The following is a 13,822-nucleotide window of genomic DNA, read 5'->3' on the forward strand; positions in this document are numbered from 1 at the left end:
ACCTAATAGAATAAGAATAATATATGCCATTTAGTAGACACTTTTATCCAACCCAACTTACAGTCACGAGTGCATACATTTTACGTATGGGTGGTCCCGGGTATTGGAACTACTATCCTGGCGTTGCAAACATCATGCTCGACCAACTGAACTACAGAGGACCTCTTTTGTACTTTTCTACATAATGCATTCATTTTCTGACTCAATAGTAATGTTATGAGTTAAAAAACACACTTTCTGTCTGGCATACACACAAGCACACACATTAATCCCCACATAAAGGACACACACAGACCTAGACAGACTCACAGATCAAATCAAATCCATTTATGATAATCGTCTGATCATATGCCAGCTGCTATCTCATTTCATTCAAATCTGCCATTAATGAATTATAGCCATTTCGCTCATTAGGTAAATCACCAACTAACAATGGGGTGGCACAGTGTTGCAGCCCCTCACCAGTAAATTAATCAGTTTTAAATGAGAGTTAATGGTGATCTTTCTAAATGAAAACCTCCCGTCCCCGAAGCTGACAAAGATGCCAATTACTGTCCCAGGCCTCATGTTAACAGACACGCACACACACATACACACACACGAACTGACAGACATACTCACAATCAAACAGAATCACACTTACCCCTGTGTCTGAGGAGGGAGAGAAATGTCTGGTGCCATAGCAACCAATGCGGATATCTCCACCCTCCCTCCCTCCATCAGGAGGAAAGAGAGAGAATGACAGGAACCTAATGAGAGCAGAGAGAGGACCAGATAGACAGACTCACACACAGATCACATACACACACAGGCACGCACACACACACACACACACACACACACACACACACACACACACACACACACACACACACACACACACACACACACACACAGAGAGAGAGGAACGAGATGACATGAAGGAATTGAGACATCAGGGCATCTGAAGACACAGAGAGAGGGGGATAGAGTGAATGAGAAAGAGAGGCAGAGAGAGGGGGAGGCAGAGAGGGGGGGCAGACACAAGAAGGAGAGAGCAAAGAGAGAGATGAAGAGCATCAGAGAAACGGAAGGAAAGAGAGAGTAAGATGAAGAGTGAGAAACAGACAAAGGGAGGGAGAGAAAGAGAGAGAAGCTGCTCAGCCTCTCCTAAACATAGACATCTTTCCTGTCTTCATGACTGTGCCTTACAGTGAGCCGCAGGGCACTGTGCACTCAGACAGAGGAACACTCAGACACTGAAGTAGCTGTCTCAGTCAGACCTCGCCGTCCGCCATGACTGCACCCTAATATACCTCTACCCTGCCCAAAGTATTTCACTGCAACTTCATCTGCGACCCTGTGCATGTGTCTAAATAAAAATATAATCTAGCGTCTGCTATCAGACTGGGGTAGAGTCTGAGCATTGACAGACAGTACATGCTGTGACAGACAGTACTCACACACACAAAGCAGTCTCAGTCTGCATCAGCCAGCCCAGGGCCCATATTCATAAAGCGTCTCTCAGAGTAGGAGTACTAATGTAGGATCAGTTCCCTCCTGTCCATATAATCATTTTGATCTAAAGGGGAGACATTGGCCTGTAGTTATCAGGCATCTCAGAGTAGGGCTGTGGCAGTCACGAAATTTCGTCAGCTGGTGATTGTCAAGCAAATAACTGTCGGTCTCAAGGTAATTGACCGTTAATTAACATACACATTTCGCATCTCCTGGCTTCCACACATAGCTTACAAGCCAGTGATGCAGACCATTGGAACATCTACATTTTAAAAGTCCAATAAATCCATGTAATATAGCCTACACCTTCACAATAAATCCATTATTTATTTTAGACAGGTCTAGGGAAGCATGGCTGGTGTGACAAATGTAGAGTTATTAATGTAACTTTAGTTGTTCTACAAACTTTGGGCTATATGTTTTGATTTTTAATACATTGTAAGGCTGCATGATGCGACTCTAATGTTTATTAGAAAAAAGTCGATTGAAAGGCATGAACTCTGCTTTGTTTTTTGCACAGGCTGTACACTCATTCACATTTTGCCTTTTGCGGCCAGTGGCCGTTGTGCCCTTCTCCCTGAGTGCTGCGAGCTCCGAATCACCTCTCACTCACATGACTCTCCATCACGTGATCGGGTCTTTCTCACAGGCTACAAGTGAAGACAGACACATCGGGAATGCAACTGCGCGTGTCCTTATCCAATTCCGAGGTGCATATTGAAGATATTGGAAGAACTGTCCACATTTACTTTTCGTCAGCCAACAAGATGAGTAGGCCTAACGAACAGCAAAAGCACTAGCCTATGTCAATCTACTATCCCCCATAGTACAAAAGTCGACCTATTCTATTCTGTGCGAGAAATAAATATTCCAAACATAGTCTGGGACAGTTGTGGGATGCAATAGATCCCAAATTAATACAACCACTAGCATCAAAATGTTTAGCTTAAAATGTTGATAAACTATTAGGCTATTTCTTCACATTATAAGCGCAGCAATGCACACATGGTAGTAGGCTATACGTGTGAATGTTCCATTAGCGGAAAACACCATTATCAAAAGTGACCGCAAATGCAATTATGCATGTAATGCTTTTATTATGAAGGTGCATTTTTATGGTGAAAATTATCTTCCCCAAACTTGAAACTCACGCGCTGCTTATGTATGCCACTTAGGCTCTACATCCCTTGTAAAGCGGATTAATGTGCTTAATTTTAAGAAGTTATTTGGCCACTTTAGTTGTGATACAAAATGTATCAAAACATATAGGCCTATGGGTTAGGCTACATGAGGTGTGCGACTATGATTAGAAAAAGTCGCATTGTTTCTTATACTGGGCATCATTCACAAGTGAAAATATTTAATTCACAAGTTCATATTGTCACCCATCAGATTATTCTTGATTTAATCTTGTCTTTACATATACTAAATAATAAATGTGTGACATTTGTTTTGATTTAGAATGGACCATTATCATGCACCTGTATCGAAACAGGGGCAGCGGAAAAAATACATCTCATCTATGCACTTAAATAGTGACTGGAAGACGCTTTTCCCGTGGTTCATTTGCCAGCCAGGTAGGCTATACTCCTGTTGTACATATAAACAATGTGCTTAATATTAGGAAAGTTTAAAAATAAATATGGTAGGCCTAGCCTATAGAAAGCTGATGGGATCCTCCTCTTTTCAGTAGAGGCCATCAATCTGTTTTCTCGCACAATTGCATAGCCTATAGAAATGTTGCAGCAACATGAGCTCATTGCCTCTCATGAAGTGTTTAATTACACCTTGTCTGTGATGCTATTTCTCCATCTACGGGACAATCGTGTGCTCTCTCGGCAGAGATCACGGTAATCACCACTTTATGCTTCTTAGCAACAGGAAAAATGCAACAGTGTAACAGCGATGATTTGGGTCCATCACAGACTACTATCAGCAGATCAATCCGTCAAACCCTGATGGTACTTACGACACCTCAAATCATCTGAAGGTTCATTGATTTTCCCACCACTCAACGCCAGAATATTCAAAAACAAGACGATTGCATGCAAATCACTGGTTTTCCGGGAGTTGTTGGCGTCATTGATTGTACCGACGTCAACATCATTGTTCCACACATGGATGAGGACACATTCATCAATCGAAAGCGGTACCACAGCACAGTATTAACACCCAAGTGGTTTTTGATGCAGACTATATGATTCTTGATGTTGTAGCCAACTGGCCTGGGTCTCCACATGACTGCAGAGTGGTTTGAGCACAATGTTGTTCCCCCTGGATGTCACCTGCTTGGTGACAAGGGGTACCCCCAAAGGAGGTGGCTGCTGACCCCTTTCCTTTGACCTCTTCCCAGCGCTCTCCTCAATTATAACAGGTGAGGAAATAGGACAAACATTAGATTTACTGGGCTACAGTATATATTGGACGTTATCTCAGCATAATTAAAATATGGATCTATATAAAATCACATGTAAATATTTTTTTATCTGAAGGACTCACAAGATCACAAGGAGCTGGGTAGAAAGGGGAATATGCCAGTGGAAGAGGAGATTTCATGTGCTCAATGGAGAGGTGTGTCACAGCCGGAGGATGGTCTGCTGCATAATACAGCCTGGCCTCAGAGACTATACGTAACATAGTAAATGTAAATCCGGGACATTCAAATTAGTATGATATGGTTACATAACACAGAAGTTTACTTAAGGCAATCCTTAAGAGTTTATTGATGCACCTGTGTGTCAATCTAAGTAACATAATGAAAACATCCCCATCAAAATCCATCAGTTAAGCGAGAGATATATCAAGCCAAAGCATCCGCCTATGTTGGCCTTCCGCATCTGCGGGGAAAGTGGCCGAGCTACAGCGGTGTTTGTCAGACCATGAGACATCCCGAAAATCAGTTTGGCTAACGGTTTTAGTAACTAATATGATCGCTCTATGCAAGGATGAGAATCTCACAAACATGATGGTGTTCTCCATTTTGTTCTACGACCCCCACGGGACTCGTCTGAAGTCAGTACCGCCGATGTGACAACTTCTGTCTGTAGCGTCCGAACCGTTTGGGCTACAAACTAATATGACTCCACTATGGAAATGGGAGATTATCCGTTTGCTCTACGACCCCCACAAGAGTCACAGGACTCGTCTGAAGGTAACCGGTACTGGTTTTAAAAAATGTATGGAAGTATGGAGGTAGTTTTGTGCCAACAAATAAAAGGGGTTAAATATGTGTCCAAAAAACAAAAATATTTCCTTAGCTTTCTTATATCTCCTAGATATAGGAAAGACACTTCAAAACCGTATTCCTTATGATAAATTTTTCGACTGTCTATTTTGTCATTTATGAATGTGTTATTCAATGCGTTTCTATGGGCTATAGTAGTAACGGGAAAATGTAATATTTTATCAAAAAATGTGTACATCATTTTTTGTTCATACCTACAGGGGTCCTAAAATTCAAAATCAAATAGCTAAATAATCCATGTTATGACCATCTTAAAACAATTCCGTATGTTAGCTTAGTAGGCTTAGAATTTTAGAGGTTAAGGCAAAAACTAAAGAAGGGTGGTTGGTCGGGATGGATAGATGGATGGGTGAGCGTATAACGCGAATGTCTAGCAATCCTTAGGTTGTGTATTCGAATCTCATCATGGACAATTTTAGCTAATTAGCAACTACTACTTCCTACTTTTTAGCAACTTTGCAACTACTTAGAATGTAAGCTAACCCTTCCCCTAACCCTAACCTTAACCCTTTAACCTTTAACCCTAACCAGCTAGCTAACATTAGCATTAGCCACCTAGCTAACGTTAGGCACAACAAATTGGAATTCGTAACATATCATACGTTTTTCAAATTCGTAACATATTGCACGCATTGAAGTTCGTATATATTGTACAAATTGCAATTCGAAACATATCATACTAAATTGAGTATTGCGGATTTATGAACAGAATAATCTGAAATGCTCTGAGACCAGGTTGCATAATAATGTCTACAAACTACGACTGATCACTCTACCTCCCAATGATGGAAACCCAGAAACTGACGAGGATGACAGTGACGACAGTGATATTTTGGTGCTGTGTCAGCAGAATGATCTCGCAGAACCCAATATCTAGCTCAGGGTTTCCCACACCAAGGGGTGTACATTTTAGTTTTTGCCCTAGCACTACACTGATTCAAATAATCAAGTAATCATCAAACTTTGATCATTTGAATCAGCTGTGTAGTGTTAGGGCACAAAATAAAACATGCACCCCTTGGGGTCCCGAGGACCAAATTTGGGAAACGCTGATTTAGCTACAGATAAACATTATGGAATTGGAGAGCATAGTACAGATAGTACAGGTGTGCCACATTGTGGTCCTCTGTAGCTCAATTGGTAGAGCATGGTGCTTGTAACGCCAGGGTAGTGGGTTCGATCCCCGGGACCACCCGTATGCACACATGACTGTAAGTCGCTTTGGATAAAAGCGTCTGCTAAATGGCATATTATTATTATTAAGTACAGGCTAGATTACTGTGAACAAATAAACACACCATAGTATTTCTTAAGCTTTTTTAATGTTATAGAGTAATATTCCTCCTGCAAACACCAAACTTTTATTTTAAGTTTTCTCCTGTTGCAGCTGAGCAATGTCTTCTTCATGGTTTTTGGAACCAGACCTTCTGGGGAGCTGCTGGTTGATGGGGCGTCCTGCAGCAACAGTGAGTTGGAGGTCCCCTCAGACACTGTGCCAGACGCTGGAGCCAGAGATGTGCTGCAACAAAATAATTATTGTTTTCAGTTTAGCTTACTTATGTCCAATAAAAAGTATAATTTGTTAATCAAAATAGCATGAGAATAAAAGTGTTTGAAATTCAACAATAAACTTAAATCCTACTTATTGTGTTGCTCGGTGACCCTCAAACGTTCAGCATCTTGGCCCTCTCCAATTGCCCGAGATGGTCACATTTGAGCACCCCAGGTAGTTAAACACACATTCAGCTATGGCACTGAGGGGTTTAGGTGGAGGGCCACCTCCTGAATGCAGAGAATACCTGTTAGACAACAAAATAGTCTACTATACAGTGTACATAACACAGCAACTGAACTTAAGCCTACCTGTTTTTTCAGTTTCTCTGCAGAAGTTGGCAATCTCCAACCAACATTTTGATAGGATGGTGTACCAGCGTATTTCACATTCTCCAGGAGTTCTTACGGAAAAATGTAATCTGCTGTTTATTGATTCGGAGATGGCCCTCCACGCACCTTTCTTGGTGGCTGGTCAATGTAGGACTACATTTGCCGTTGATAATACTTTTGTATTTCTCTACTTGCTCTTAGAGTAAGAGACTTGCATCCTCCTGCCAGTTCGGTTGTCTTTTTATTGCCTTGAATGCCGCATAATATGACATGTTGTGGTTAAAAAGCTAGAAACCGAAAAGGGATTGGTAGTTCTATGTAAAGAGGGTAATGTGAGACAGCTGTTCATAATGTTCTCTCAAACTAATTGGGTGAGTAAGATTAACCTATTTCTCACCACAGTGCCAACCTTTCATGCGCCGGTGTGCCTGGGAGTATTACATAACCTAAATAGGCCTAATAACCAATGTTAAAATTGTCAGACACAATTATGATTATATTTTATGATGATTACATTTCAATATAACAATAAAAACAAGACATATTTAATAGCCTACAAAACAAACATAACGCTATGTCGATAGGCCTATAATTGGTTTGATATTAATGTTGCTTAAATGTATCAGTCTTGTTTTTGGAAATGTGGAATCCATTCAGTGTGCACTTTTTCTCATGTCGTAAAAATGTGCTGAGATCAACTGATAAGTAACTTCTACTCATCGCTGAGGGTAGGGGAGAGACGTTTGGTAACTACCTGTTATGTCCTACTCTGAGCGGTGAGTAAATTAGGTCACAGTCATACTTTTAGTGCGATACCTAGGAGTCATTTTGAGACACTTGATAACTATGGACTGTTATCCTAGATCAGCACTCCTACTCTGAGAAGCTTTATGAACACAGGCCTAGTCGCCATAACTGGGAGGGGGGGTGGGGGGGGGGTATACTGCACTAATATATATATATATATACAGTGCCTTCAGAAAGTATTCATACCCCTTGACTTATTCCACAATTTGTTGTGTAACAGCCTGAATTCAAAATTGATGTTTTTTTTGTCTCTCACCCATCTACACACAATACCCCCCAAGTGAAAACATGTTTTTTGAAATTGTAGCACATTCATTGAAATTGAAATACATCTTGGGTATGTCGCCTCCTGTAGCTCAGTTGGTAGAGCATGGCGCTTGCAACGCCAGGGTTGTGGGTTCGATTCCCACGGGGGGCCAGTATGAAAAATGTATGCACTCACTAACTGTAAGTCGCTCTGGATAAGAACGTCTGCTAAAATGACAAAAAATAATAATAATAATGTATCAGCTTTGCACAACTGGATTTAGGGATATTCTCTGTTAAACTGTGAGCGGTTGTTTTGGGCCCGGCAAGTTTGGGGGGGTACCCCCTCCCCACCGCCTCAAATCTTTCTGCTGGCAATGTCATAAGAACCACCCCCTGATGTATTTACATCAGTGAGCGGTGTTTGTCAGACAGTGAGACATCCCGAAATCAGTCTTCTCACAAAATCGTCTGCAGCGTCCGAACGGTTGGTCCTACAAACTATTATGACAAATGATCCCCACAAGCGTCTTGGGGACTTGGGGACTCGCCGAACAGGCTAAACACCAATATGACCCCTCTGTGGAAAGGTGAGACTCTCACGGAATCGTACAGTACCAGTCAAAAGCTTGGACACACATACTCATTCAAGGGTTTTTCTTTATTTTTACTATTTTCTACATTGTAGAATAATAGTGAAGACATCAAAACTATGAAATAACACATATGGAATCATGTAGTAACCAAAAAAGTGTTAAACAAATCAAAATATATTTTATATTTGAGATTCTTCAAATAGCCACCCTTTGCCTTGATGACAGCTTTGCAATCTCTTGGCATTCTCTCAACCAGCTTCACCTGGAATGCTTTTCCAACAGTCTTGAAGGAGTTCCCACATTTGCCTAGCACTTGTTGGCTGCTTTTCCTTCACTCTGCCGTCCGACTCATCCTAAAACATCTCAATTGGGTTGAGGTCGGGGGATTGTGGAGGCCAGGTAATTTGATGCAGCACTGCAGCACTCTCCTTCTTGGTAAAATAGCCCTTACACAGCCTGGAGGTGTGTTGGGTCATTGTCCTGTTGAAAAACAAATGATAGTCCCACTAAGCCCAAACCAGATGGGATTGCTTATCGCTGTAGAATGCTGTGGTAGCCATGCTGGTTAAGTGTGCCTTGAATTCTAAATAAATCACAGACAGTGTCACCAGCAAAGCACCCCCACACCATAACACCTCCTCCTCCATGCTTTACGGTGGGAACAAAGACACGGCGGTTGGAACCAAAAATCTACAATTTGGACTCCAGACCAAAGGACAGATTTCCACCAGTCTAATGTCCATTGCTCGTGTTTCTTGGCCCAAGCAGGTCTCTTCTTCTTATAGGTGTCCTTTAGTAGTGGTTTCTTTGCAGCAATTCAACCATGAAGGCCTGATTCACACAGTCCCCTCTGAACAGTTGATGTTGAGATGTGTCTGTGACTTGAACTCCGTGAAGCATTTATTTCGGCTGCAATTTATGAGGCTGGTAACTCTAATGAACTTATCCTCTGCAGCAGAGGTAACTCTGGGTCTTCCATTCCTTCCTTCTTAAAACAATTCCATATTTGTCAGTAATGGCTTCCGTCTGGCCACTCTCCCAAAAATCCCAGATTGGTCAAGTGCTGTAGAGACTGTTGTCCTTCTGGAAGGTTCTCCGATCTAGCCAAGGAACTCTGTAGTTTTGTCAGAGTTGTCATTGGGTTCTTGGTCATCTTCCTGACCAAGGTCCTTCTTACCGGTTGCTCAGTTTGGTCGGACGGACAGCTCTAGAGAGAGTCTGGGTAGTTCCATATTTTTTATATTTCCCGGTGATGGAGAACACTGTGCTCTTGAAAACTTTCAACACTCTAGAAATTGTTTCATACCCTTCCCCAGATATATGCCTCATCACAATTATATCTCGAAGCGCTACGGCCAGTTCCTTGGACTTCATGGTATAGTTTCTGTTCTGACATGCACTGTCAACTGTGGGATCTTATATAGACAGGTGTGTTGCTTTCTAAATCATTTCCAAACAATTGAATTGGCCACAGTTGGACTTCGTTGAAATTGTAATGACATCTCAAGGATGATCCAAGGAAATTGTATGCATCTGAGCACAATTTGGAGTGTCGTAGCAAAGGGGCATGAATACTTATGTAAATAAGATATTTCTGTATTTCATTATCAATACATTTCCAAAATTTTCTAAAAACATGTTTTCACTTTGTTATTATGGGGTATTGTGTGTAGATGGGTGACCAAAAATATATGTTTAATCCGTTTTGAATTCAGGCTGTAACACAACAACATGTGGAATTAGTCAAGGGGTATGAATACTTTCTGAAGGCACTGTATACACCTTCAGGTCATGCTACGTCAACTGCAGACTGTGGTCTGAGCAGGATTCTAAACCAGCTAGCCCTGCAGTAAACATACATTATACTATAAGTATTCTAGATAAGGTAACCTTGAAGTAAACAGACATTATACTATAGCTCTGCTTATACTTGTGTTATTTTGATTGTGTAGGCCTATGCTTGAATATGTTCTTCATTTTTACATTTACATTTACGTCATTTAGCAGACGCTCATATCCAGAGCGACTTACAAAATGGTGCATTCACCTTATAACTTTTTTTTGGGTGGTGTAAAGGGGTGGGGGGGTAGAAGGATTACTTTATCCTATCCCAGGTATTCCTTAAAGAGGTGGGGTTTCAAGTGTCTACAGAAGGTGGTGAGTGACTCCACTGTCCTGGCATCGTGAGGGAGCTTGTTCCACCATTTGGGTGCCAGAGCAGCGAACAGTTTTGACTGGGCTGAGCGGGAACTGTGCTTCCGCAGAGGTAGGGGGGCCAGCAGGCCAGAGGTGGATGAACGCAATGCCCTCGTTTGGGTGTAGGGACTGATCAGAGCCTGAAGGTACGGAGGTGCCGTTCCCCTCACAGCTCCGTAGGCAAGCACCATGGTCTTGTAGCAGATGCGAGTGGAGTGTGCGGAGGAGCGGGGTGACGTGAGAGAACTTGGGAAGGTTGAACACCAGACGGGCTGCGGCATTCTGGATGAGTTGTAGGGGTTTTATGGCACAGGCAGGGAGCTCAGCCAACAGCGAGTTGCAGTAATCCAGACGGGAGATGACAAGTGCCTGGATTAGGACTTGTGCCACTTCCTGTGTAAGGCAGGGTCGTACTCTCCGAATGTTGTAGAGCATGGACCTACAGGATCGGGTCACCGCCTTGATGTTAGCGGAGAACGACAGGGTGTTGTCCAGGGTCACGCTAAGGCTCTTTGCACTCTGGGAGGAGGACACAACAGAGTTGTCAACCGTGATGGCGAGATCATGGAACGGGCAGTCCTTCCCCGGGAGGAAGAACAGCTCCGTCTTGCCGAGGTTCAGTTTGAGGTGGTGATCCGTCATCCACACTGATATGTCTGCCAGACATGCAGAGATGCGATTCGCCACCTTGTTATCAGAAGGGGGAAAGGAGAAGATTAGTTGTGTGTCATCTGCGTAGCAATGATAGGAGAGGCCATGTGAGGATATGACAGAGCCAAGTGACTTGGTGTATAGCGAGAATAGGAGAGGGCCTAGAACTGAGCCCTGGGGGACACCAGTAGTGAGAGCACGTGGTGCGGAGACAGATTCTCGCCACGCCACTTGGTAGGAGCGACCTGTCAGGTAGGATGCAATCCAAGAGTGAGCCACGCCGGAGATGCCCAACTCGGAGAGGGTGGCGAGGAGGATCTGATGGTTCACAGTATCAAAGGCAGCAGACAGGTCTAGAAGGACAAGAGCAGAGGAGAGAGAGTTAGCTTTAGCAGTGCGGAGAGCCTCCGTGACACAGAGAAGAGCAGTCTCAGTTGAATGACCAGTCTTGAAACCTGACTGGTTTGGATCAAGAAGGAAATTCTGAGAGAGATAGCAGGAGAGTTGGCTATAGAGGCACGCTCAAGAGTTTTGGAGAAAAAAGAAATAAGGGATACTGGTCTGTAGTTGTTGACATCGGAGGGATGAGTGTAGGTTTTTTGAGAAGGGGTGCAACTCTCGCTCTCTTGAAGACGGAAGGGACATAGCCAGTGGTCAAGGATGAGTTGATGAGCGAGGTGAGGTAAGGGAGAAGGTCTCCGGAAATGGTCTGGAGAAGAGAGGAGGGGATAGGGTCAAGCGGGCAGGTTGTTGGGCGGCCGGCCGTCACAAGTCGCAAGATTTCATCTGGAGAGAGAGGGGAGAAAGAAGTCAAAGCATAGGGTAGGGCAGTGTGAGCAGGACCAGCAGTGTCATTTGACTTAACAAACGAGGATCGGATGTCGTCAACCTTCTTTTCAAAATGGTTGACGAAGTCATCCACAGAGAGGGAGGAGAGGGGGGGGGAGGGGGAGGAGGATTCAGCAGGGAGGAGAAGGTGGCAAAGAGCTTCCTAGGGTTAGAGGCAGATGCTTGGAATTTAGAGTGGACATTGTTCTTCAGATGGGGGTCTAGACTCACCTTTGCACCCCCCTGTAGCACCCACTTCAACACTAGATCTATTGGAAGTCTCTACTGTCTGAAGTAACAATGTACAGGAATCGTGGACATTGAGATTACAGGGATGTGAAATAACATATTATATGTAATGTTCATTAAGTGTAATGATGATCAAGGGGATGTGTAATACATATTATTTTAAGGGGGGGGGGGGGGGGGTCATTAAGTGGTCATTTTGTTTTAAATGAATTTGTATGTCTGATGGTATGTCTATATCATGACTCTCTTTTTGTTGTGGATATCTTTTACTGCAGTGCAATTCTTGCACGTAAATCACATTTCTGTGAAAAAAAAATCTACTCATACAACACCTAGTATTTGACCTCCTCTGACCTCTGACTTCCCCTCTTTGTTTTGTGCTCTGCAGGTGGCTGAGTCAATCTTTGTCTTAATGAGGAAATGGAGATAGTCAATCGTCAATGGTCTTTATGGTAAGTGTTCTCACTCTGTTATTCCTTATGGGCTGTGTAATGTAATCAACTCAGATTCACTACCAGGCCTGGTCTGCAGGTGTCAGTCACACGCCCATCTCCTGCAGCAGTGATCCACTGGGCTGCATTCAGCACTAGCAGCAGCTGTTAAAAAATATCCCATCAGGTTCTACACCCCCCTCCCCATCCTCCCATCCCCTCCCTACTCAACACATGATGCAGCAGAATCTTGAACGCCCCGAGATGTGAGTGAGGGAGGAAATTGTAAAATAACAAAAAGCCGTTTGGAGCGGTTTTATGGCACACATACGCTCGCGCACACACACACACGCACACACACACACCGACACAAACACAAACACACACACACATCAAACACAAACACACACACGCACACACACATGTTCTCGGAATCAGCCGCATGCCAGCCCTCTTCAGTCAGAGCTCTGATTCACCTAACCACATAAAATCAAATCAAATCAAAGTTTATTGGTCACGTACACAGATTGGCAGATTATATCACAGGTGCAAAATGCTTGTGTTTCTAGCTCCAACAGTGCAGTAATACCTAGCAATACAAAAAACAATACACACATAATCCAAAAAGTAAAAAAATAAGAAATATCAGAATGAGCAATATCAGAGTGAGCAATGTCAGAGTCCGGAATATAAATATAAATGTATTTCCACCGGTCTAATGTCCATTGCTTGTGTTTCTTGGCCCAAGCAAGTTTCTTCTTATTATTGGTGTCCTTTAATAGTGGTTTCTTTGCAGCAATTCGACCTTGAAGGCCTGATTCACGCATTCTCCTCTGAACAGTTGATGTTGAGATGTGTCTGTTACTTGAACTCTGTGAAGCATTTATTTGGACTGCAATCTGAGGTGCAGTTAGTTGCCTATTTCTGAGGCTGGTAACTCTAATGAACTTATCCTCTGCAGCAGAGTTTACTCTGGGTCTTCCATTCCTGTCGCAGTCCTCATGAGAGCCAGTTTCATCATAGTGCTTGATGGTTTTTGCGACTGCACTTGAAGAAACTTTCAAAGTTCTTGAAATTGTCCGTATTGACTGACCTTCATGTCTTCAAGTAATGGACTGTTGTTTTTCTTTGTTTATATGAGCTTTTCTTGCCATCATATGGACTTGGTCTTTTACCAAATAGGGCTATCTTCT

At 43.0% G+C, this 13,822-nt stretch overlaps 1 long non-coding RNA gene across 1 annotated transcript in view; it reads left to right on the plus strand.

The window, feature by feature from the left end:
• Positions 1–13,822, plus strand: part of LOC311142797 — a 111,841-nt gene that overhangs the window by 37,444 nt on the left and 60,575 nt on the right. The window contains exon 2 of the long non-coding RNA XR_014614386.1: positions 12,587–12,650. This is a non-coding gene — a long non-coding RNA (uncharacterized lncRNA). The remainder of the gene's footprint in view (positions 1–12,586; positions 12,651–13,822) is intronic.

Source organism: Coregonus lavaretus (genome assembly GCF_964263955.1).
Source record: "Coregonus lavaretus genome assembly, chromosome: 15".
NCBI lineage: Eukaryota > Metazoa > Chordata > Actinopteri > Salmoniformes > Salmonidae > Coregonus > Coregonus lavaretus.